The sequence below is a fragment of the Odocoileus virginianus genome, chromosome 25 (genome assembly GCF_023699985.2).
Source record: "Odocoileus virginianus isolate 20LAN1187 ecotype Illinois chromosome 25, Ovbor_1.2, whole genome shotgun sequence".
NCBI classification, from domain to species: Eukaryota; Metazoa; Chordata; class Mammalia; order Artiodactyla; family Cervidae; genus Odocoileus; species Odocoileus virginianus.
The window spans coordinates 34,508,705-34,535,108 of NC_069698.1; the positions used below are offsets into that span (position 1 = coordinate 34,508,705).

Sequence of the window (26,404 nt, forward strand, 5' to 3'; positions counted from 1 at the left end):
GCAAAGGGTTGGAAATGACTGAGCAACTGAACAACAAGATACTAGCCTAAGGGCTTTCCAGGGGGCTCAGTGGTAAAGAACCTGCCTGCCAAGCAAAAGATGCAGGTTTTATCCCTGTGTCAAGAAGATCCCCCAGAGAAGGAAATGGCAATGCACTCTAGTATTCTTGCCTGGAAAATCCAATGGACAGAGGAGCCTGGCGGGCTACTGTCCATGGAGTTGCAAAAGGGTCAGATATGACTTAGTGACTAAACAGCAACAAATACCAGCCTGAAGTGTTCACAAGTACGTTTTTTTTTTTTTTTTTCAGAAGGAAAGTTGGTGAGAGTAAACTACTTATGACCCATATCATGACTAACAACTGACACACAATGGTGGCAGTATGTGTGGAAGAAAACGAAGAGTAGAACAAAGCTGCTGAGTTGGTAATTTTTCTTTTTCTTTCTTTTTTTTTTTTTTTTGCAGACATGTAAACACTGAATTCTCGTAGTGCTGAGGTACCAAAAAATGAATTGAAAAACAATATCCCTCTCCAGATATTTAGCATGTTATATAAAAATGGACATAATTCTAGGATGTTAAAATGCCTCAGAGCAACAGAATAATATAAGTTACTAGGTTTTTGATATGGGTATGTAGCTTATGCTGATTTCACTGGGCTTTTTCAACTCTTTGTTCTGTGTTTAATTTAGAAGACCTAACTAAAATTAAGTGATGGCTGTGTATTTGGGGTTTTCTGTGATAGTACGGGTTTTATTCAATTTTCTTATTCTTTTAAGACAGGGAATTTGTTAAACATGTAACTAAATATTTAAAAAATATTTTAGTTTGTGGGGTTATTCTTTTATTTGTATTTGTAAATTAAAAAAATACCATCTAGGAGAGAGTTTTTAAAAGGGGGCTTCCCTGGTGGCTCAGATGGTAAAGGATCTGCCTGAATGAGGGAGACCTGGGTTCAGTCCCTGGGTCAGAAAGATCCCCTGGAGAAGGGAATGGCAACCCACTCCAGTATTCTGGCCTGGAGAATCCCATGGACAGAGGAGCCTGGCAGGCCCCCAGTCTGTGGGGTCACAAAGAGTGGGATACACAACTGAGCAACTTTCACTTTGACTTTCCAAGCCAGGAAGTACCATTCTTCTCTCTTTGTACTCTTTTCCATGGCATTTGAACTCATCATCTTAAGACTTTGGACACTGTTGATGTGAGAGAACTCCCTAATGAATAGTTCCAGCTCCAGATAGTCCTCTGAACTCTAAACTTTTGCATGTAACAGTTCAATGAACATCTCCACTTGGAGTCCGGTTGGCCTTTCATATACATGTTCCAGGATGAACTCTTCTCTGCCCCTGGTCCCCAATCCCCCTCTAGACTTGCTCCTTCTGCATTGTTAGTCATCTCAGTACTACACTTCTGCCCTTGCCTCAGGCCAGTGGTTTTGGAATCAACAGTGACTCCTCTCTTGCAAGCATGTCATAGGCCATGTGCTTGTGCATGCATGCTTGGTCATGTCTGACTCTTTGTGACCCTTTGGACTGTAGCCCTCCAGGCTCCTCTGTCCATGGGATTTTTCAGACAAGAATACTAGAGTGGGTTGCCATTTCTATGAGCCAATCTTCTTGACTCATCCTTTGATTTTCTACTCTTTTTGAGCCATTCAAACGGCAATTTTATATACTTCAGCCTAATGTTCCCAGACTCTTTCTCTTACAATTTCCCCAAGTTTATATTGTGTCAACTACTGCCACATCCATCTAACTGGATTCTTATACAGGATAGTTCAAAGTGACCCTTTTACAACATAAGTATGATTATGTTATGCCTGCCCCAGTCCCCCTCTGACTCCTCATTTCACCCACAGTAAAAGACAAAGGGCTTACAATCGTCTACAAGGCCCACAGGAGCTGCCCTCATGTTTACCTTCTTTCAATCCATGCTTTTAAACTCTTGCTTCATCTCCTATTACATTCCCCCCTCATTTCTTTTTTTTTGAACTATGTAATTCTTTTTTTTTTTAAATTATTTATTTATTTTATTTTGGTTTGCTAGGTCTTTTGTTGTGTTTGGGCTTTCTCTAGCTGCAGTGAGTGGGGACTACTCATTGTTCTCATTTTGGTGGATTCCCTTGTTGTGGAGCACAGACTCCGGGAGCACCGGCTTCAGTAGTTGCGACACAGGGTCCCGTTAGTTGTGACCTGAGGACCGTAGGGTGTGTGGGCTCCGGTAGTCGTGGCGCAGGGCCTTAGCAGCTCCACAGCACGTGGAATCTCCCTGGACCAGGGATGGAACCTGTGTCCTCTGCATTGGAGGTGGATTCCCATCCACTCTACCACCAGGGAAGTCCTCCCCATCATTTCAGCCCATTGTCGTGGTCTATGAGTTTTCTATTGCTGCTTATGGCCCAAAAGGCCACTAATGGCCACAAATTTAGCAGCTTAAAACTATACAAATTTATTATTTCACAATTTTGCAGGTCAGAAGTTGGGTTGGTTCAGCTGGTTTTTCTGGGTGTTGGCAGAGACTTAGGCTTGATGTTTGTGGGACTGAGGCCACTGTTTCCTCGCTGGCTGACAACTAAGGGCTGCTGTTAACTCCCTAAGGCCCCTCTCCTCACTCAGGGCACCTTACATCTCAGAGCCAGCAACACTGTGTGGTTGTATTCTCACACCAGGAATCTCTCTGCTTTCCTTTTCTGCCAGATCTCTCTTGCTGCAGCCAGAGGAAGTTTTCTGCTTTTAGGGACTCATGTTATTAGACGTGTGTATGGAGGGGGTGGGGGCTTGGGCCGGGGGCATGCTTTTCCCAGGTGGCTCAGTGGTAAAGTACATAATTATGTGGGACTCACCTGGATAAACCAGGGTAATCTATTTTAGAATCTCAAACTTTAATTCCATTTGCAATGTTCCTTTGCCATATAATATAGCAAATTCACTCCAGTGGCTCAGTAGTAAAGAATCTGCCTGCAATGCAGCAGACGCAGTTTCGATCCCTGGGTCAGAAAGATCCCCTGGAGAAGGAATGGCAACCCATTCCAGTATTATTGCCTGGGAAATTCCATGGACAGAGGAACCTGGCGGGTGACAGTCCATAGGGTCACAAAGAATGGGACGTGACTTAGCGAGTCAACAACAACAACATAGCAAATTTACAGATTCTGGGAGTTAAGACATGGACCTCTTTGGGGAATCATCATTCTGTTTACAGAGGGCCTCTTGGAGAAGCATGCTTCCATCTCATGGCTCATATACTTGCTGTCCTGTTACCTCAAACATTCCTCCTCAGATAATTACACAACTCATTCTATCACTTTATCCAGGTCTGTCAGTGAAAGATCTGTTATCACCCTATCCTATCAGCTTCTCTGATCAGCCTTTAAAAGAAACCTCTTCTTACCCTTATTTTCTCTTTACGCTGCTTTTTTTTTTTTTCCTTTCTCTCACCAGTACCTGACAAAAGAATATAACCATTAACTTCTCTGTTTTCTCCCTTGCTCAGCCATGTTCTCTGAGATCAGGGACTTTGATTTATTTATTTATTTTTTTTTTTTAGGGACTTTGATTTATTTACCATTGGATTCCCACTTCCTACAGCAGTTCCTGGCACATGGTAAAATGTTCAATACATATTTGTTGTATTAATGAAAATCACTAAACAGCCTCAGAGACCACTCCATTAATCATCTCATCATCTCTGAGAAAGATTAGTCAAGTAACTCTGAATTGGCCTACTAATAGAACAACGTAAAAAAAAAAATCATATTCATGAGAATATGGTTAGTTTGTCAAATGCCTTGCTGCAATCATTAGTGGCAACTTCTCTAGCATCTCCCCGTCTATCATAAAAGGAAACAAGGAGCTTGGCGTTCGTGTCCTTGGTGTACCTGAACTAGCTCAAAATTTTTATTCCTTTCCATTTCTAAGAGCTGACAAGCTTTTTAATAATCTGTTCTAAAATCTTGAAAGAGCTCAAGTCTGTAGTTTTGAGAATTCACTTTTTTCCTTCTTTCAAAATCAGGATATCTTTCATTTGCAAATCCTTTTTAAAATGTTTAAATTTTATTTATTTTGGCTGCACTGTGTCTTCATTGTGGCACACAGGGCTCTCTGTTGCTGTGTGCAGACTTTTTCTTGAGGTACGCTGGCTTCTCATTGTGGTGGCTTCTCTTGTCGCGGAGCACAGACTCTAGGGTGTACTCGGGAGTTGCGGTGCCCAGACTCAGTTGCCTCATGCAAATGGGATCCTAATTCCTGGGCCAGGGATCGAACCTGCGCGCAGTGCATTGTCAGGCAGATTCTTAAGCACTGAATCACCAGGGAAGTCCCTCATTTGCAAATTCTTGATACTTGTCTTAAATATTCCCTCAAGATGATTGACAATGCACTCTCAATCTATAAATGACTCTATAATTAGAGATATGAATCCGTTTAACATTACCATTTCTTCTTTTGCTTAACCCCCAACCATCCCATCCCCCTCCTCTGTGATGTTTCTTTTGTTTATTCTTAGTTACAGTTGCTTTGCTTGGAGCAAAGAATGAGCACAAAATGAAACTTTTAAGGTTTTGCTGTCTGTCGCCAGTTGCAGCTGAGCAAAGATCTGAACATTTTCTCTGGACTTAGCTAAACAGCTGCTTGAGATATGGGCATGTTCTGACAGTTAACCTTCCCCTCACCACTGTTGAAGGTTGCAGTGACTATCTTTTTAACTTGTAGCTGATCCACCAGACAGTACCTGGTACAATCTCTTTGGTTTCCTATAGATTTTCTTCTTTCCTTTCCTCTTGGGTAATATTTTTAATAATATGGGCAGAATATTTTAGTTTCCCCTTCTTCCTGAGCCATTTCCTAGTTTAGATCTGTGTCACTGCAAGTATACCTACCCTTCTGAATTAAAACAGATTTTTCAAAAAACATTTTTTTGAAACCACGCACAAGCAAAATGTGCTGTTTGCAGCGGAGCAGTTATTTTTCTCAAGGTGTGCTCCCTGGACTACCTGCATTAGAATCTTGGGATAGGGAGCAGGGCTGCTTATTACAATGTCGATTATCAATTGTGCGTGTGCTCAGTCATGTCTGAATTTTTACGACCCTATGGACTATAACCCAGGCTCCTGGGCCCCTCTGTCCATGGGATTTTCCAGGCAGGAATACTGGAGTAGGTTGCCCTTCCCTCCTCTGGGGGATCTTCCCAACCCAGGAATTGAACCCGAATCTCCTGCCTTGGCAGGCAGATTCTTTATCCCCGAGCCACGTGGGAAGCCAGAATTGGAAAGAGGTGGATGGGAGGCTTGGTAATCAGCATTTTAAACAAGTTTCTCGGGTAATACTCTTCAGGGTTTGAGAACTTCATTTGTCAAAGATACGCAGGAGCATTAATTCTTGCTAGTAAGGAGGTAATGCTATATTTAAGATAAGGTGTAAAAATAATACACATCAAATGAATGGCCTAGAGAGTAAGTGCATTCACTTGAGTCAGCAAATCCAGCTGTCAAGGATGGGGTGGGGGTGTTCAGGTTGGCTTTATGAAAGAGGCATTTATTACTCATAAGAGATACTCAAGAATTGTTTGTTGCATTAATGACCGATCTGTCCTGAAAGGTGAACAAACCATAACTTTTCTTTAATGGTGAACGAATTCAGGATCCTCTTATTGAATATCATTTTTATGCAGATAAGGAAACCGAGTTCCAGAGAAGTTATTTGACAATTGCCGCATGTCACACAACATGGTGGTATTGAAAAAGACTGAAACGGAGGTTTTCTAATTCCAGAATTTGGACTGGGATAAGAGTAAGGGGAAGGCATTCTGAGAGCTGGAGTAAATTTAGTTCAGTGTGTAGATCGGAAGGGCAGGGGATTTGACTGAGAGTTTAATAATGACAGACAAGCCTGAAAAGGTAGATTGGAACCAGATGGTGAGCAACTTTGAACACTAGAATAATAGATGTATCAATAGATAATGGATACCTGCTGAAAATTTTAGGATGAGGTAAAAGCAATGTATTAGGAAGATTTACCTGTAATTGCTACAAAGATGAGAAGGATGAAAGACCAGGGAGATGCAATGAGAAGGAGCCAGATTCATGGTCTGTGATGAGAAAATTCAGACCCAGATAGAAAATGGATGCGACCAGATTTAAAGAATGAATCAATAGGACATGGAAACGAGTTAAATTCTGGTCTACTTCAGTAGTTTCCTTCTTTTTCTAGTTGACTAACTTTTCAGTTGCAGTTTCTAAGAAGCTAGGGATTCACTTTTTGTCATTCCAATATAGGGCCCAGCTTTTTTTTTTTCAACAAAAATAAATAGTCAAATCTAAGTCTTACACTTAGGAGACAATAAAAGCACTGTTTCAAAATACCAATTCAGGTAATTCCCTGGCTGTGCAGTGGTTGGGAATCCATGCTTTCACCGATGAGGGTCCAGGTTCAATCCCTGGTAGGAGAACCAGGATCCTGCAGGTAGCATGGCATGGCCAAAAAAAGAAAGAAAAAGGAAAAAAAAAATGCCAAGTCATTCAGCAAACCTTTAAAAGAAGCATCTCTTTGTTCGGCACTGTACCAGTTCTGGGCGCTTAGAAATACATGATTTATGGTCTCTGTATTAGTCAGAGTTCTCCACAGGATCAGAACCAATAGTGTGTGTGTGTGTGTGTGTGTGTGTGTGTGTGTGTGTAAGTAAAGATTTATTTTAAGGCACTGGCTCATGCAATCATGGAGACAGAGAGGTCCCAAGATCTTTGGAATGAGTCAGCAAGCTGGAGCCCCAACTGTATTTCTAGTTCCATGGTTAGCAGACTGGAGACCCAATAAGTCTCCAAATTTTCAGTTTGAGTCTAAAGGCAGAAAAAAGCTGATGTTGCAGTTCAAAGGCAGGAATGCTCTGTGACTTAGGGGAGGGTCAACATTTTTGTTCCATTCTGGTCTTGAACTGATTGAATGAAGCCCAACCATATTATGGAAGATATCTGGTTTGCTCAGTCTACTGATTTAAATGTTAATCTCATTCAAAAACACCCTCACAGAAATACCCAGAATAACATTTAATCAAATCATCAGTCATTTGGTGGCCCAGTCAAGTGGCCACATAAAATTAACCATCATGGGTGCTGTCTTCAAAGAGGTTATACTTTTTTGGGAGAAGACAGACAAGTAATAATAACACACCATTTTAATGCTCCAATATGTGTACTTTAAAAGTACTATGACAACAAAGGGAGAAGGATGAATTTTATCTATCGAGAAAGAGAAAAATCAATGAAGTTATAGGACAAATAGGAAAACACCTGGACAGACCATTTTGTTCATGGATATTATGCTTTCTGAGCACAGCAGTATTAACCCACAATACTTCAAATTGTCCCAGGTGGGAAATAAACGCACATTTGAAGTTTGGATGTAGCCAGGAGATTAAGAGCTAAATTCCAGGAAGAAATCAAGGTAACCACATAATGTATTGAGCTTGTTCTTAAATGGAGAAAAAACTCCAATGAAAATTTCTAAGATTCAGGATTAATGAGAAGTTCTAAGAACAGGAATATGTTATTTTTTACATTTAAATTAAAAAATTGCATGAAATTTAAACACATACAAAAGAGACTAGCACAACAAAGTTCCCTATCCAGCAAGGTTTAACAGTTATCAAGATTGTCCCATTTCTCTCTTAGCTGAATATTTGAAACCAAATCTCAGAAATGCTGTCATTTCAATTACATATACTTCAAAAAAGCGTCTTTAAAGATATGGACATTTTCTAAACCTGAGCAACTTTTCAAAAGACAATGCAATTTTGACATCTAACAAAATTAATAATAATTCTTTAACATCATTTAAATATTGTCAAACATCCAGTTCATATTAAAATGTTCTGTTGTCTCAAACATTACATTTGAATGCACTGACTCATGAATCTTTTTTATCTAGAGAGGACCCATTTCTTTTTCTTTGTTTCTCATGCTATTGCCATATTGAAGAAATTCAGTCTGTTTTCATTTAAAATATCCCACATGCTGAGTTTGTTCTAATATTTATTTATAATTTATTCACTATGTTCTGCAATATAATCCTCTATCTTTTGCTCTGTGTGTATGTGTGTTAGTTAGTCATGTCTGACTCTTTGCGACCCCACAGACTGTAACCCACCAGGCTTCTCTATTTATGAGCTTCTCCAGGCAAGAATACTGGAGTGGATTTTCATTCCCTTCTCCAGAGGACTTTCCCAACCCAGGGATCAAACCCTGGTCTCCTGCATTGCAGGCAGATCCTTTACTGTTTGAATTACAGGGACATCTTCTGCTCTGTACCTTCAGTAATTTCTACTCCCCTCTCTGCTTTAAGTTAGAGGTTCTTACGGGAGCAGTAGACTTGGAGAGATGCTTTCCAAAGGAGGATAGTGGATCATGGAAAGGGCAATGCCTGAGTACAAAGTGAAATGGCAAAAAGACAAAGGAGGCACTTTCCTGGTGGTCCAGTGGCTAAGACTCCACTCTCCCAGTGCAGGGGACCTGAGTTCAATCCCTGCTCAGGGAACTAGATCCTGCATGCCACAATTCACATGCAACAACTAAAATATCTAGAATGCCACAACTAAGTCCTGGCACACCCAAATAAGAAATAAATAAATAAGGATAAATATCAAAATAGAAAGAAGACAAAGGAAGCAGAAATGGAAAGGGAGAGAGATGATGAAGAGAAACATAAAGCCTTGCCACAACTCCCCTACAACTACCAAAGAAAGTAAATGAAATTTGAGGCAATGGAGACATCAAGTACAGATATTAAGATAATTATAAAAAGATCACTATTACACAAGGAGGAGGATGTAAATCTGAATAGTAAAATGTGTTAAGTCTACTAAATAGATTACTGTTACTGTTACATTGGCATTGTGGGTTCTTTGGCTGAAATATACAGCTAACAATTTTTTCTTAAGGAAAGATTATGACACTTATTGTAGAATCATGTAGAATTCAGTGGTAAATGGTTTAGTATAGCTTTACAGTTTGTAGCTTTTATAGTCTTAGACTATAAAATAATGGAGTTGGGCTAAAAATATCTTGCTCTTACCCAGTTTCATCACCCCACTGCTTTCCACACTCTTTTGCTTTTTGTTGGCCAGCACACTCCTTCATTTTAAGCCAAGTATTTGAAAGTGTCATGTAAAAGTTCTCCTGCAGCCAGGCAGCAGCTGACTTTATTTTTACTCAAGTGTGAGATAGCACTCACAGATGTCAGCTTGTATTCTTTTTTAATGAAATAACCTTTGTGAATTCCAAATACATTAAAACACTGCCAGAATTATTTAGAAACTTAGTGTACAGTGATCAATGCAAATTCCAGCAACACCTCAAATATATCAAATATCCATTCTCATAGAGACCAGGTGAGATCAACATGACAGGAATAACAATTTTAGCTTTTTTGAAAAATTCACTCACTCTCATTTTCATTTTATACATTTCTCTATAGACTGCCATTTTATACATTTCTCTACGTTGCTTCCATCTAAGAGTGAAGCTGAAGACACTTATTTGTTCTGCCTATTAAGGTGACAGTGATATTTCACACTATTTAAAAAACAGCTGAATTTGGAAACTTTTCAACAGGAAGAAACAAACATGTTTGAGAATTTATGTATAGATAACTATTTACTTATTTGTTTCCAGTTTCATTAGCACATAGTAAGAGATTCGGAGTGGACCATTTGAAGTTGACAAAATTCACACATCTCTTCAAGGGTGAAGGGTTTTACAGTCTGTAGGTTAAAATTGGGGCCTGAGTTTAAATGTCTATGAAGTAACAAAGTTTAAGGGTTCAGAGGGAAATCTAAGAGAATACAATGCAAGTTAAGAGCCTTAGGAAAGATCAAGAATGGGAAAAAATATAAAAACAACAGATAAGGAAAGCAAGTAGGATAACATAGTTGCATATTGGTGTGGAGGCTCTGTTAAAAGGAGATTAGGGCACACTGGTCAAGGTTTCCCAAGGGTGATATTTAGGAGACACAAGCCGAGTTGGCAACTTCATTGGTCATTAGTGGTTTCACTTCTATTTAAAACTAAAGGAAGAGACGTGGATCAAAGCCCATGCCAGGAGGTATGAAGGGTTTGAAGGAGGGAGTTTAGATTCTGGTTAGAGCTATGGTTAAGATGGTCCCAAGGTTTAAGTCTAATTCTTTAAAACTGTGCTGAGGTAATTGTATACCACGAGACTGCATCTGGAATTTTCCTTAACTATATGAAGTTTGTATCTCAGAATAGCCTCACACATAGGAGTAAAGATTAGCAATTTGGGACTTCCCTGGTGGTCCAGTACCTAAGTCTCCGTATTCCCAATGCAGGGGGCCTGACTTCGATCCTTGGTCAGGGAACTAGATCCCACATGCAGTATCTAAGACACCTCGCAGACACAATAAATAAATGCATGTATATTTTTTTCTTTTTTTTAAAGATTAGGCTTTTGCACCAAAAGTTCTCTTCTGGGATAAAGTGAACAGAACAGGAAGGAAACTTTCTGAAGGTCATGAACCCAGGAGTATGATCTTCAGAAGAGAGATTTCACTTCTCTTAAAATCTACATGGACTTCCCTGGTGGCTCAGATGGTAAAGAATCCGCCTTCAGTGCAGGAGACCTGGGTTCAATCCCTGGGTGGGAAAGATCCCTGGAGAAGGGAATGGCGACCCATTCCAGTATTCTTGCCTGGAGAATTCCATGGACAGAGGAGCCTGATGGACTATTGTCCATGAGGTCACAAAGAGCCGGATATGACTGAGCAACTAAGAACAAAACTTTATGTAATGATGGAGCCCTATACGGGATCTGCCATCTGGGAACTGCCTAGGGCAGAATAAGATAGGGGGTAACTCGTTCTAACACAGCAAAAAGACAAAGTATTTTTTAAGACTTTCAAAACTTTTGTGCATGTTGCATATCTTTTTAAAATTCTGGCTTTTTATTAATATAGTAAAAAGAAAGAGCCTAAATAGGGCTCTTTTCGAACTAAGAGCCTAATAGGCACAGTAACTCTTCCAGTAAGTCAAAGATCAGAAATACCAGAGGGAAGAACTAGTGGCTAAGACTAGTCTACAGGCTAAGACTCTTAACTCCCAATGCAGGGGGCCTGGGTTCGATCCCTGGTCAGGGAACTAGATCCCACATGCCACAACTAAGAGTTTGCATACAGCCACTAAAAGATCCTGTGTGCCCCCATTAAGACCCAGCACAGCCAAATAAATCAGCTCAGTTCAATTCAGTTCAGTCACTCAGTCGTGTCCGACTCTTTGCGACCTCATGAATCACAGCATGCCAGGCCTCCCTGTCCATCACCAACTCCCAGAGTTTACTCAACTCATGTCCATCAAGTCGGTGATGCCATCCAGCCATCTCAGCCTCTGTTGTCCCCTTCTCCTCCTGCCCCCAATCCCTCCCAGCATCAGGGTCTTTTCCAATGAGTCAACTCTTTGCATGAGGTGGCCAAAATACTGGAGTTTCAGCGTCAACATCAGTCCTTACAATGAACACCCAGGACTGATCTCCTTTAGGATGGACTGGTCGGATCTCCTTGCAGTCCAAGGGACTCTCAAGAGTCTTCTCCAACACCACAGTCCAAAAGCATCAATTTTCAGGCACTCAGCTTTCTTCCCAGTCCAACTCTCACATCCACACATGACCACTGGAAAAACCATAGCCTTGACCAGACGGACCTTTGTTGGCAAAGTAATGTCTCTGCTTTTTAATATGCTATCTAGGTTGGTCATAACTTTCCTTCCAAGGAGTAAGCGTCTTTTAATTTCATGGCTCCAATCACTATCTGCAGTGATTTTGGAACCCAAAAAAATAAAGTCAGTCACTGTTTCCACTGTTTCCCCATCTATTTCCCATGAAGCGATGGGACCAGATGCTATGATCTTAGTTTTCTGAATGTTGAGCTTTAAGCCAACTTTTTCACTCTCCTCTTTCATTTTCATCTAGAGGCTTCTTAGTTCCTCTTTGCTTTCTGCCATAATGGTGGTGTTATCTGCATATCTGAGGTTACTGATATTTCTCCCTGAAAACTTGATTCCAGCTTGTGCTTCGTCTAGCCCAGCGTTTCTCATGATGTACTCTGTATATAAGTTAAATAAGCAGGGTGACAATATACAGCCTTGACGTACTCCTTTTCCTATCTAGAACCAATCTGTTGTTCCATGTCCAGTTCTAACTGTTGCTTCCTGGCCTGCATACAGGTTTCTCAAGAGGCAGGTCAGGTGGTCTGTTATTCTCATCTCTCTCAGAATTTTCCACAGTTTATTGTGATCCACACAGTCAAAGGCTTTGGCATAGTCAATAAAACAGAAATAGATGTTTTTCTGGAAGTCTCTTGCTTTTTCGATGATCCAGTTGATGCTGGCAATTTGATCTCTGGTTCCTCTGCCTTTTCTAAAATCAGTTTGAACATCTGGAAGTTCATGGTTCACTTATTGCTGAAGCCTGGCTTGGAGAATTTTGAGCATTACCTTACTAGTGTGTGAGATGAGGGCAATCATTCAAGTTCAGGAGGGGCAGCAGTGAGGAGATACCCCTGATCCAAGGAAAGGAGCAGCGGCTGAGCTTTGCTGAAGCAGCCATGAAGAGATACCCCACATCCAAGGTAGCCAAATAAATAAATCTTTTAAAAAATACCAGAGGAAGCTTTTCAGATATAGCTAGAGAAAAGTCAGTTGGCAAAATGAGCTAGTTATTGTTATTTAGAATCTTGAAACTTTTTGGTTCACTCATGTATCCTCAATACTCTAGCTTTCTCTAGAAATCAGTTAAGAGAAATAACAGTGGTATATCAGGCATGTAATGTGTCAAAGATGGAAGACTGTATAAAGAAGAAAAAAATAGGACCCATAATCAATGATGACAACATGCTAGATGTCTTCTTTACTATTTCTGGGTGGTGAAAAGGAAAACCATTTCCTAGCCTCTGATTCCTTGAACACAACCACAACACTCTCCAGAGTAATATTCTACAGTAAAAATATGAAAACTACAAGGAATTGGAGCCTATGGAGAAGATATGAATGGAAATTAACTCAAAAACACGGGAAGGCTTAAATAGAAATTTTAGCATAGACCTGGAAAAAGGCTCTTAGAAATTATTTCCTTTAGTAGCTTCCTTTATAAAAATTTTTATCTTATATTGAAGTATAGTTGAGTAACAGTATTGTGTTGGTTTCAAGTATACAGCAAAGCAATTCAGTTACACATACATCTATTCTTTTTCAAGTTCCTTTCCCATTTTGGTTATTAAAGAGTATACGCAGCGTTCCCTGTGCTATATATTAGGTCCTTGTTGGTTATGCATTTTAAATACAGCGGTGTGTACATGTCAATCCCAAACTCCCAAGCTATTCCTCATTCCCCACCTTTCCCCTCTGGTAGCCATAAGTTATTTCTCTAAGTCTGTGAGCCTATTTTGTAAATAAATTTGTTTGTATCATTTTTCTAAAGAGTCCACACATAAGCAATATCATATGATATTTATCTTTGTCTGACTTACTTCACTTAGCATAGTAATCTCCATCCAGGTCCATCCATGTTGCTCCAAATGCCATTATTTCTTTCTTTTTCATGGAGTAACCTCCTTTTGAAAATATCAAGGCTCTGATCTAGAGGGGTAAAGTGACCTGCCCAAGGTCAGATAAATGATAAACCCAGTATTAAAATTTTAGGTCAGCAGATTCCCAGATTAGTGCGTTTTCTGGAGCTTCTGAAAACTGATATTATTACTCTTTGCTGTATTAAAGCATAATTAATAAGAATCAAATATTTATAAAATATCTTCTGTGTCATAGTATATTTTCATTTATCAGTAACTTTACTACTGTATTAATTTATTTAGTAAATTAGATTTTTCTCTCTGCTCATCATATACTTCACTTACCAACATTCAACCCCATCCCATTTCTCTTTCACCTGGCTGAAGGATGGAGTTATTTGTAAATGAAATGACTTGTTTCTTCCTTTCCATTCTGTTTGTTTTTACTCCTTTATTATCTTAGAGCCTTCAGTGCAATGGTGGGAGTTGACACCTTTGCCTTGTTCCCCATCTTAGGAGGGATGTGTTCAGTCTATCACCATTTATATAACACTAGCTATAGGATTTTCATATATGCCTCTCACCAGGTTGAGGAAGTTCCTTTCTGTTTTTCTAAAGTAATATGCAGACTGCAATAGTAATCACCAGGTTGGCACAATTTTGAGTAATTAAAACATTACATCTCAATTATGTTCTTTAACTTTGATGTACATCATCTTTTCAATAAGATTTTCATCAGTAATAAGAGCTGAGTCAGTTGTGGCTCCTTTCTTGCCTTGGACAGAAAACTCAGCGTTGGTTGAAGTGAAAAGGAGAGGTTATTTGATCATGTGACTGAAAGGCACTGGGACTTTTGGTGTCCCTGGGTCCAATTTCTCTTGCCCAGGCTCTCTGCTCTTCTCTCTGACACAATTCTTAGATATCTTCTCTTCTTGTGATGCTAAAAGGGCTGCAGGACCCTTTGTGATCCTATGGACTGCAGCCTACCGGGCTCCTCTGTCCATGGGGAGTCTCCAGGCAAGAATACTCAAGTGGGTTGCCATGCCCTTCTCCAGGGAATCTTCCTGACTCAGGAATCTTATCAGGATTTCCTGCATTGCAGATGGATTTTTTACCAGCTGAGCTACCAGGGAAGCCCAACAGCACTTACATTACCACTTTTAATCTTCACAGCTAGAAAAGAGAAAGGTGTTATAGTTTCCCCCACTTATAGATGAGGAAACTTAAGATTTTCAGAGGTTTACTAATTTGCCCAAATACAGACAGTAAATGGCAGAACCAGGAATCCAACTAGGCTGACTACAGAGCTGGTAGGTTTTATTACTATGTTAAACTTATTTAGTATTATTTAAATAAGGGCTTCCCTGGTGACGCAGATGGTAGAGAACCTGTCTGCAATGCGGGACATACAAGAGATATGGTTTTGATTCTGGGTCAGGAAGATCCCCTGGAGAAGGGGATGGCTACCTACTCCAATATTCTTCCCTGGAAAACTCCATGGACAAGGAATTCTTCCTGGGAGGCTACAGTCCAGGGGGTCACTAAAGAGTCAGACATAACTGAGCAACTTTCACTTTCAATTATTATTTATTTTTTTCCAAGTGTGAATGATGACTCGCAACCTAAATTAAATTATACCATATTAGTAAAATAGGCATGAGTAAAGGTTTCTTCTACAATTAAAATTAGAATACTAATAAACCAGATATATAAATGGCACTTTTAGTCCCCAAAATTTGCTTTATGCTCTTGTTCTTCCAAAGGCTGGCCTTGGTAATAAATTCTTTAAAATAAAATATATCCCAAGATGTTCTTTGAAATGATTTTATCAGATGTCTCATAAACCGTTGGTGGTTCCTTGCTATGAACTGAATGTTTACATCCTCTCCAAATCAGATGTTGAAGCCTGAATCCCCAGTGTGGTGGAATTTGGAGGTGGGGCCTTTGGGAGGTCATTAGGTCATGAGGGTAGGGCCCTTATGAATGAAATTAGTGCCCTTAGAAGAATAGACCTGAGAAGGGTGATTGCTTTCTCTCTCTGCCATGTGAAGACACAGCAAGAACATGGCGACCTACAAACCAGAAAGTGGGTCTACAAACCAGACTCCAAATCTATTGGCGTTGATCTTGGACTTCTCAAGAAATAAATTTCTCTTGTTTACAATCAAACAAACAACAAAGAAGGGGGCTAAGCAGCCCCAAGACCTTACATTTTCTCAGTCTTTAGGTCTCTAGAATAGAGTGACTGACTCTGTCCAGAAGTTTCATCAAAAGTCTTACTATATTCTCAGCCTGAGTTGGGTTGCTTGCCCATTTTCAAATGAATTGGCCTGGCCTGGGGAATATGATGAGCTGATTGGTTCTGGACCATGTAGAGTGTACCACCTGGAGTTGGGGTGGGGCCAGCATCAACAAAACTTTGTGGTCTGAGATTGGCAGAGGTATTTCCCTGAAGAGAAATAGGGATGTGGTTAACAAACTTGGAAAAGATTATGAATAGCCAGAATCAGTAATAGTCCACTGTATTAATATTTATTCAGCATAGAATATGTGCATAGTACTTTAAACTCCTCCTCCAAACAACCCTGTAGCAATGATTGTTATTCCAACTTTCCAAATAAGGACACTGAAGTGCAGAGGTGTCACAAAGATCCAAATTCCTATGGTCAAATTGTCCCACTTCAAAGACTGAGCAATTAAGTCCTCTGCCTAACTGCCTCTCAGTTAACTTACTGCCATAATCATCCGTAATCTGCTTATGGTCAAGCAATAAAAGAACACAAGGCAAATCTAGCCAGAGAACCCACAAAAGGAAAGAAGTATTTTTATAAAACATACCTAAAGGAGATACATTATGACTATATGGAATGTTTTCATACTTTTTCTTTTTAATACACTTTATTTTTGTATTTTTTAAGCACTATTTTTTAGGGCAGTTTTAAGTTCACAGAAAAATTGACTGGCAAGTACATAGATTCCCCATATACTCCCAGCTTCCCCTAGTATCAACATCCCCCACAAAAGTGGTACATCTGTGGCAATCAATGAACCTACAATGACACGTTATCACCCAAAGTTCCTGGCTTACAATAGGGTTTGCTTGCAGTTTTGGCAAGTGTATCCATCATTACACTATTATACAAGATGGTTTCAGTGCCCTAAAATTCCTAGGCAGAGCACATTTCTGGGACTTGTTCCAGGACCAATACCAAAATTTGCAGATGCTCAAATCTGTTATATAAAATGGTATAACTATTTGCATATAATACTTTACATTTCCCTATTCTTTAAATCATCTCTAGATTACTTACAATACCTAATACAATGCACATGCTATGTAAATAGTTTCTGGGGCACAGCAAACTCAAGTTTTGATTTTGGGAACTTCTGGCATTTTTTTCAAATATTTTTTATCCATGGTTGGTTGAATCCATGAATGCGGAACCCGTGGTTATGGAGGGCCAGTTTTACTGTCCAAAAGACAGTATCAGTTCAATTCAGTCTCTCAGTCATGTCTGACTCTGCGACCCCATGGATTGTAGCACACCAGGCTTCCCCATCCTTTACCACCTCCCTGAGCTTGCTCAAACTCATGTCCTTTGAGTCAGTGATGCCATCCAACCATCTCATCCTCTGTTGTCCCCCTCTCCTCCCACCTTCAATCTTTCCCAGCATCAGGGTCTTTTCAAATGAGTCAGCTCTTTGCATCAGGTGGCCAAATTATTGGAGTTTCAGCTTCAGCATCAGTCCTTGCAATGAATATTCAGGGTTGATTTCCTTTATGATTGACTGGTTTGATCGCCTTGAAGTCCAAGGGACTCTCAAGAGTCTTCTCCAACACCACAGTTCCAAAGCATCAGTTCTTCGGTGCTCAGCCTTCTTTATGGTCCAACTCTCACTTCCATACTTGACTACTGGAAAAGCCATAGTTTGACTAGATGGACCTTTGTTAGCAAAGTAATGTCGCTGCTTTTTAATATACTGTCTAGGTTGGTCATAGTTTTTCTTCCAAGGAGCAAGCATCTTTTAATTTCATGGCTGCAGTCACCATCTGCAGTGATTCTGGAGCCCAAGAAAAGAAAGTCTCTCACTGTTTCTGTTGTTTCCCCATCTATTTGCCATGAAGTGATGGGACAAGATGCCATGATTTTCGTTTTTTGAATGCTGAGTTTTAAGCCAGCTGTTTCACTATCCTCTTTCACCTTCTTTAAGAGGCTTTTTAGTTCTTCTTCGCTTTCTGCCATAAGGGTAGTGTCATCTGCATATCTGAGGTTATTGATATTTCTCCTGGCAATCTTGATTTCAGCTTGAGCATTTCGCATGGGGTACTCTGCATATAAGTTAAATAAGCAGGGTGACAATTGACAATATACATCCTTGATGTACTCCTTTCCCAATTTGGAACCAGTCTGTTGTTCCATGTCCAGTTCTAGCTGTTGCTTCTTGAAGCAGATATGGTGGTCTGGTATTCCCATCTCTTGAAGATTTTTCCAGTTTGTTGGGATCCATATGGTCAAAGGCTTTAGTGTAGTCAATGAAACAGAAGTAGATGTTTTTCTGGAATTCTCTTGCTTTTTCTATGATCCAACAGATGTTGGCAATTTGATCTCTGGTTCCTCTGCCTTTTCTAAATCCAGCTTGAACATCTGGTAGTTCACAGTCCACATAGTGTTGAAGCCTAGCTTGGAGAATTTTAGACATTACTTTGCTAGCGTGTGAGATGAGGGCAATTGTGCGATAGTATAAACATTCTTTGGCATTGCTTTTCTTTGGGATTGGAATGAAAACTGATCTTTTCCACCTCTTTAGGGGGCCTTTAAATAGGTAATTAGCTAAGACAGTATGTTATGGACCCTTCTGAGTTAGTCCCCAGGAAGGAGACTTCTTATGCCAGGTGTCGGGGTGGTCAGCCAATAGAATAGCTTTGGCTCAAAAGCAAAGGAAAGCTTTGTTCTCTGATAAGAAAATGGAGAGGTGAGAGCCTGCTCTAGAGCAAACAAGCTCCTTGTTTGCTTTATAGGGATCAGTGGGCAGGACTTGCTCTACAGGGAGCCCGGTCCGCGGGGAGGGGAGGGGGCGGAGTTCTCACGGGGCAGGCAGAGCTGTGCTGCGCCGGCTCTGGATTCTAGCGCGGGGCTCGGCCAACAGCCCGCTGCCGCCACCTTGAATTGCTGTGTTGTGCGTGGCTTCTGCGCACAGCACGAGGTTTTGGTGCAGCTGTTTCTCACCAAGAACTCTGGTCTGTATGAGCAAGCATCAAGACTAGCACCAAGGAAGAAAAAGGTTAGATTGCTTTATTACCTAGATTCTATTTTTATTTCCTGAAAACTCTTAATGGACTTCGCTGGTGGTAGTTATGTATCAACATTTATTTTTACTCATTTATTTTTATTTGCGCCTGTAAATGAAGCTTCATACCTGCAGAAAACTTACCAGTTTGGTCATTGCTGTATCTCTGCATCTAGTCCTGTGCCTGGTGTTTCATCATAACCGGAAGAGCTGGGTACTATTATCCTTCTCACTTCACGGATAGGAATTGAAGTCCAAGGCCCATAGGTGGTAAATGACACAGCCAGGCCTGGAACCCAAGGGCTTAGACTCCAGAAGCAATGCTCTGATTTACTGTGCTCTAAATGATTTGGTAAAAGAGGAGAAGCGTGCACTAATTTGGCCTGTCGTAGGTGATAGGGAAGGACTTTGTTGGTGGTAAGCCCTTTTGAGTAGGGCCTTGAGTGTTGGGGACCACTTTCTAGGATGGTGATGGGAAGAAGGATATTGCAGGTGGTGGAGAAAATGACCAGGGTTCTTGGTCTTTCTCAGTCAATAGAAATCGACTAGAGGCCAGACAAGAAATTCAGGCAAGGCTTTACTGGGGCCCCTGCTGCAGCAGGTGGGAGCAAGAACTAACAAGGAGTTCCCTTGCGCACTCGCCCACTCAGGGGGCCAAGCTCATTCCTTACATGGGGTGAGGGTAGGGGTCTGTCCAGGGTTCAGGCTGGAGGAGTAGCTCAGGTGGTTTGCCCTTCCCTCTGGTGGTGTCGAGGGGCTTCCCTGACTCAGATGATAAAGAATATACTTGCAATGTGGGAGACCTAGGTTCGATCCCTGGGTTGGGAAAATCCCCTGGAGAAGGAAATGACTACCCACTCCAGTATTCTTGTCTGGAGAATCCCATGGACAGAGAGCCTGGCAGGCTACAGTGCATGGGATCCCAAAGAGTAGGACACGACTGAGCAACTTTGACTTTCATTTCACTGGTGGTCTTGAGTGCAGGGGGCATGCACAGTACCCTCTTTTGCTCCTGACACTCAGTTTTGCTCCAGGCTCTTTAGAAGTGGCAGTTGGGTTTTTTGGTCTCTTTGTATCTTTTGTCCAGAATTTGCACCAGCTGGGCGTGCGTGCAGTTATTTTCAGTCCCATACAGTTTCTTTAAACGCTGTTGCTGAAGGAGAGGTGTGTCCAGATGCAAGCATTGCAGCACTGCAGCAAAGGGTGCCTGGTCCCAACCTGTCTCAGTGGGAAGAGTGTGAACAAAACCAGGGTCGGGAAAGCACCAGAACATTCTGGGAAGAGTGAGTAATTGTAGAATAGGGTGTGGGGGAGTTAAAATTGGAAAGGTGGGTTGCATCATTCTGTAGAGGCTTAGAAGACATCAACATTATTTCATTTTGTTTGTTAAGAGGAGGCACTGTCTGTATTTCAGGAAGAGACAGCTGCACAGGATAAGTGTCAGAAGACAGCTGTTGGTTTTGAACAACTCATATAAATACTTAGAATCCTATTTTACTTATTTGTAAAATGTAAATATAAATACCTTGTTCATAGTTTTTCATTTTTATTTTTCTTGAGAGGGTTAAATAGGATTATCTTATGGAATTACCCTGTAAACTTTAGTTTATACAGTACACAAAGGTTAGTGAAGATTTTCATCATATGGTCCCTGACTGAAGAAAGTGTAGAAGTTAGCAAGTGGGCAATAGCAGAGATCTGAGTGAAAAATGACCAGAGTCTATAAGATGATAAAATAATTAGATACTATTGTCTAACAAGATTAAGTTTAAATGAATTTATGTTTGTAAAGCTCTTAGAAGAATACCTGGCTCATAGCTCACCATAAGTGATTATCTTTCTATCATTCTATGTTTTTTAAGTAACAGGAATGCAAAAGATGTTTAAGGGATGGAACCAAATACGATTATAGGCTTTATTGTGTGAAGGTCAGTTGCAGAGAAAATGGAATCAGAAATAACAGCAATAAAAAATTATAACCTCAGGTGCCTGGGAGAGTGTTCATTATTGTTATAAGGAAGAAAGAACAGAGAAGAGATGAAGACTTCCTTTGAACGTGATACATTGTTCCTTAAAAACTCAGTGGAAAGACTTCCTTTGAACGTGATACATTGTTCCTTAAAAACTCAGCGGATGTTCAAAAGCTCTGAAAATGGGGGCATGGTGTAAAAGGATGGAAGGAACTCATGGTCAGAGGAATACACTGGGGGATTTTTGTTTAGAATGGTTACTTGGAGTTTGAGATCATATCAAGAATAGAGTGAATGAAGGTTAGAGAGGCCAAGGGCAGAAACGTAGAACAATGCTTCTGAAGCTTTACCATGTATATGAATCACATGGGCATGTTATTGAACTACAGACTCTGACTCAGTAGGTCTAAAGTGGGGCCCGAGATGCTGTTCATCTGACAAGCTCCCAGCGTGCAGCAGTATTTCTAGTCCATGAACACAGCCTGAGATACTGAGATGAGGTCAGAAAATTGAGAGCCAGAAGAGACAGAAGCAGAGAGAAAGAAAAGGAGAGAGGGGCAACAAAAATAAAATTATTGAGAATGCAATTCTGCAATGCAATGAAAAAAGGGGGAAAGAAAGTTTCAAAGTCAGAGAGTGCTCCTTAGTGCAAGGACAATAAATGAGGCTTAATTTTGACAAGTAATCCAGCATATGTACATAAGAGCGTGGTTTTAGCAGGTAAATGTTGGAAGTCACATTACAGGGAAGAGGTAGAAACACTAAGAGTGATTTTAAACCATCTAATAGAAAAGTTAAACAGAGAAAGGAAAATTGGGGTATGCTAGTTACTTTAATGCAGCTGTAATTGAAAGGGAAGCATTGCTGTAAAGATAAGGAAAACTAAGTAAGCTTAGAGGAAAGAGGCAGTAGAGAAGAAATGTTTAACCGGAGAAAGAGAGGGAGACAGATAGAATATGTATCGGAGGGAAGAAAGGGGAGGAGGAGGAGGTTAAATCCAATCATAGGCAACAGACATGAAAAGAGAACAGATGAAAATATAGAGATGGTTTCAGGCAGAGGAGAGACTAGGGGAATAGATAACATTAATATCAGATGGTTTAATATATGAGGGGATACAGAGCTAAGGCCATGAAAAGATTTGGAGCAGCCTCTGTGGCTGGCCTGACAACAAAAAGAGGGGAGTGAGGATGGCCAAGCACAATGAGCGCACTCTGAGGTTAGATCGCAGGAACGTGTAGTGTGGGCCAACGGGCACCATTCATCAACGTTCTTAAGCATAGTGACAGCGCACCGTGACGCAGAAGTAGAGGTGTGGGCTTCCGCAGGTGGTGGGAGCTGGACTCGTGGGTCCATGTGAAGAATGTGGTCATTCTGGTCACATTTCGGCATTTTTAATTTTTGCCTCGAGGTTAGGTAAAGAGCCAGGTGACACTGAGAGAGAGGATGGAATCATGAGTCAAAGCAACTTGATGCGGGGGGCGGGGGGGTGGGGGTGTGGGGGGCAGATGAGTACTAGACTCAGAGCCAGGAGACTGGGTTTCCTACCTTGCCTTCACTTTCCAGATGGCAGACCTTGGATAATCTTCCTTAGTTTTTCATCTTTACAAAGGTGTTGAGGTAAATTAGCCCTCAACCTTGGCTATACATAGAATTGCCTGGGGAAGTTTAAGAGATTCCTATCTTAGAATAATTCAATCAGATTGGGAGGTGTGTCTTCAGTTCTGTTCAGTTCAGTCGCTCAGTGGTGTCCGACTCTTTGTGACCCCATGAATCGCAGCAGGCCAGGCGTCCCTATCCAGCACCAGCTCCCGGAGTTTACTCAAACTCATGTCCATCGAGTCGGTGATGCCATCCAGCCATCTCATCCTCTGGCCGTCCCCTTCTCCTCCTGCCCCCAATCCCTCCCAGCATCAGGGTCTTTTCCAATGAGTCAACTCTTCGCATGAGGTGGCCAAAGTACTGGAGTTTCTTAGGTGTGTCTTAGGTATCTGTTTGTTGTTGTTGTTGTTTGTTCATGTGTTTTTAAAGCATGTCCAGTGACTTTTCCTCCTAGCTCTGTTAAGACAGAGCTGCTTCCCGGGTGGTTCAGCTGGTTAAGAATCAGTGTGCAATGTGGGAGACCTGGGTTTGATCCCTGGGTTGGGAAGATCCCCTGGAGAAGGAAACAGCTACCCACTCCAGTATTGTGGCCTGGATAATATCACGGACTGTATAGTCCATGAGGTTGCAAAGAGTGGCACGACTGAATGACTTTAACTTCACTCTTAAGATATAATTGACATGTAGCATGTGTAAGTTTAAGCTATACAAAATATGATTTGATAAACATATATATTGTGTAATGATTACCCTGTTTGTTAAGAAGATTAGTGAATAATCTGTCATCTCACATAGCTACCTTTTTTTTTTTTTGTATTTGATAAGAACTGTCAAGTTATCTTAGCAACTTACATGTATACAATGTGGTTTTGTTAACTGTATTTGCCATGCTAGACATTAGATTCCCAGAACCTATTCGTCTTATAACTGGAAGTTTGTGTCTTTGACCAGCTTCACCCATTTGCATCCCGAACCTCCGCCCCAACCACCAGTCTCCTCTGTTTCTAGGAGTTTTGTTTTTTAAATTCCACATATGAGTTCAGTTATAGGGAGTGACTGGAATGTTGGAAAAATAGGTCAGAAGGTGAAATTTCAGGTTGATGATGCAGTTGAGGGAAAGGCCCCCATGTGGGTTAGGGTTGAGTTTTGTGACTGCACAGAAACCATTTTTCCTGAATTTCTATCAGAGACACTGTGTAGAGGGCCTGTTGAATAAATGCCGTATCCTGAGAGTCGAGAGCACATGGGTTCCAGCCAGTGCCAATCACAGCACTTACAGACTGTGTCATCAGCTAACACTGTTGGGTCACTGAGAGCTCTTGCCCAAACTGACATTGATGAAACCATAGACCCTTGTGAACTGCTAATTTCTTTCAAGTCTCTCTTGGCTTTTGCCCTCAGGTCTAGAATTTAGGCACTTCAGGCATTGTTTCCTAATTTTCTTCTCCTTTCAGTTCTGTGTCCCCCCCTCCCCCAGTCATCTTCTCATTGCTTCCCACTGATGACCTCTCACAACCCTTTCTATTGCTCTCCTGAAATCTTACTCCATTTCCACAAAATCCTCAGTCTTTTCTCAGAACTCGCTGTGTTCTTGTCCTAAAGTAAACTTGGCTTTTCCTTGACGTCATCACCTCTCAGGCAGCTTTCCCTAAAGATGCTAGCCATCTTCTCTTCATTTGCATCTCTGAAATACTGGGTGATATTGACCTAGACTCAAGATTTGTAATTTTCAAACCTCAACTCCCCAATCATATCCAAAATGCCCCCTCTCTTTGAGTTATCTGATATGATGCACAACTCTAGCCCCCACTGCCCTGCCTCAAGTAATCAGGTCACTTCCATGATTAATGAGGACTCTCCAAGTGGCTGCTCATCAAAAAGTGACAAATGAAAATTATCTTCTCCCCGTGTCTTTCAGTATTCCAGTACCCCTGTCTGGAAACAATTATTATCACCAGATTTTGAATATTCTTCCAGAAATATTTTATGAAAATAGGTTCATATGTATATATACGAATATACATACATATTTATGAATTACTTGTTTTTAGAAATAGACAATGGTAAGATATTCACTGTTCTAAAACCTTTCATTTTTTGCTTAACAATATATTTTATGTTTATTTTTAGTTGAAGTATAGTTGATTTACAGTACTAGTTTCAGGTGAATGACAAAGTGATTCAATATTTTCGTAGATAATACTCTATTTAAAATTAATAAAATAATTACTGTATTTCCCTTTGAAATGTATCCTCATTGCTTATTACTTTTTTTTAACTTTAAGCTTTTTATTTTGTGTTGGGGTGTAGCTGATTAACAATGATGTGGTAGTTTCAAGTGAACAATGAAGGGATTTGGCCATACATATACATGTATCCATTCTACCCCCAAACCCTCCATTCCAGGCTACCACACAACATTGAGCAGAGTTCCGTGTGCTGTTCAGTAGATCTCTGTTGGTTATCCATTTTAAATATAGCAGTGTATTCATGGCCTCCCCCAAATCCCTGACTATCCATTCACTGCAGCAACCATGGGTTCATTTTCTGTCTGTCCATGGACTGTAGCCCACCAGGCTTCCCTGTCCATGGGGTCTTCCAGGCAAGAATACTGGAGTGGGTAGCCATTTCCTGCTCCAGGGAACCATCCCCACCCAGGGATCGAACCCAGGTCTCTTGCATTGCAGGCAGACGCTCTACCCTCTGAGCCACCAGGGAAGCCAGCATTTTTTTTTTTTATACATAGTGTAGTAGTTTTTCATCTCTTAGTCTCATACCCCTGCTTACTCCTCTCCCACACTTGTTTCCTATACTACCTTTGTTCCACCTTTCACTACAATATCCCAGAGCTTCTCATCATCGGTGAGACCCTTCTCCTTTTCTGAAAACTTAGAACTCTCACATCCCACTCCCTCATCACAATCTTCTATTCTTTAAGGTCCTTTGCTCTCTTAGTTTGACTATAAATTTATGCTAGTTTAGTCAAGATCTCTGATTTATTGAATGAAATAAACGTGCACAATTGTATCTGAAATTAAAAAAAGAAAAAGAGATACAAATGAAATTATTTACAAAACATATAGACCCACAGGCATATAAAACAAACTGATGTGTACCAAAGGGGAAAACAGTGGAATCGCAATAAATTAGGAGATTGTAGTTAATATATACATACTACTATGTATAAAATGGATAACCAACAGCTCAGTTCAGTTTAGTCACTCAGTCATGTTCGACTCTTTGTGACGCCATGGACTTTAGCACTCCAGGCCTCCCTGTCCATCACCAACTCCTAGAGTTTACTCAAACTCATGTCCATTGAGTCGGAGATGCCATCCAACCATCTCATCCTCTGTTGTCCCCTTCTCCTCCCGCCTTCAGTTTTTCCTAGAATCAGGGTCTTTTCCATTGAGTCAGTTCTTCCCATCAGATGGCCAAAGTATTGGAGTTTCAGCTTCAGCATCAGTCCTTCCAATGAATATTCGGGACTGATTTCCTTTAGGATGAACTGGTTGGATATCCTTGCTGTCCAAGGGACTCTCAAGAGTCTTCTGCAACACCACAGTTCAAAAGCATCAATTTTTAGGCACTCAGCTTTCTTTATAGTCCAACTCTCACATCCATACATGATTACTGGAAAAACCATAGTTTTGACTAGATGGACCCTTGTTGGCAAAGTAATGTCTCTGGTTTTTAATCATCTCTCTAGGTTGATCATAACTTTTCTACTAAGGAGCAAGCATCTTTTAATTTCATGGCTGCAGTCACCATCTGCAGTGATTTTGGAGCCCCAAAAAACAAAGTCTGTCACTGTTTTCACTGTTTCCCCATCTATTTGCCATGAAGTGATGGGACCAGATGCCATGATCTTAGTTTTCTGAATGTTGAGCTTTAAGCCAACTTTTTCACTCTCCTCTTTCACTTTGATCAAGAGGCTCTTTAGTTCTTCACTTTCTGCCATAATGGTGGTGTCATCTGCATAT

The 26,404-nt window shown here is 40.8% G+C and overlaps 1 long non-coding RNA gene across 1 annotated transcript in view; it reads left to right on the plus strand.

Moving 5' to 3' along the window:
• The first annotated feature begins 318 nt into the window (after positions 1 to 318).
• The window catches only part of LOC139031111 (uncharacterized), a 74,050-nt gene continuing 47,964 nt past the window's right edge, over positions 319 to 26,404 (plus strand). Inside the window, exon 1 of the long non-coding RNA XR_011483536.1 lies at positions 319 to 425. This is a non-coding gene — a long non-coding RNA (uncharacterized lncRNA). The remainder of the gene's footprint in view (positions 426 to 26,404) is intronic.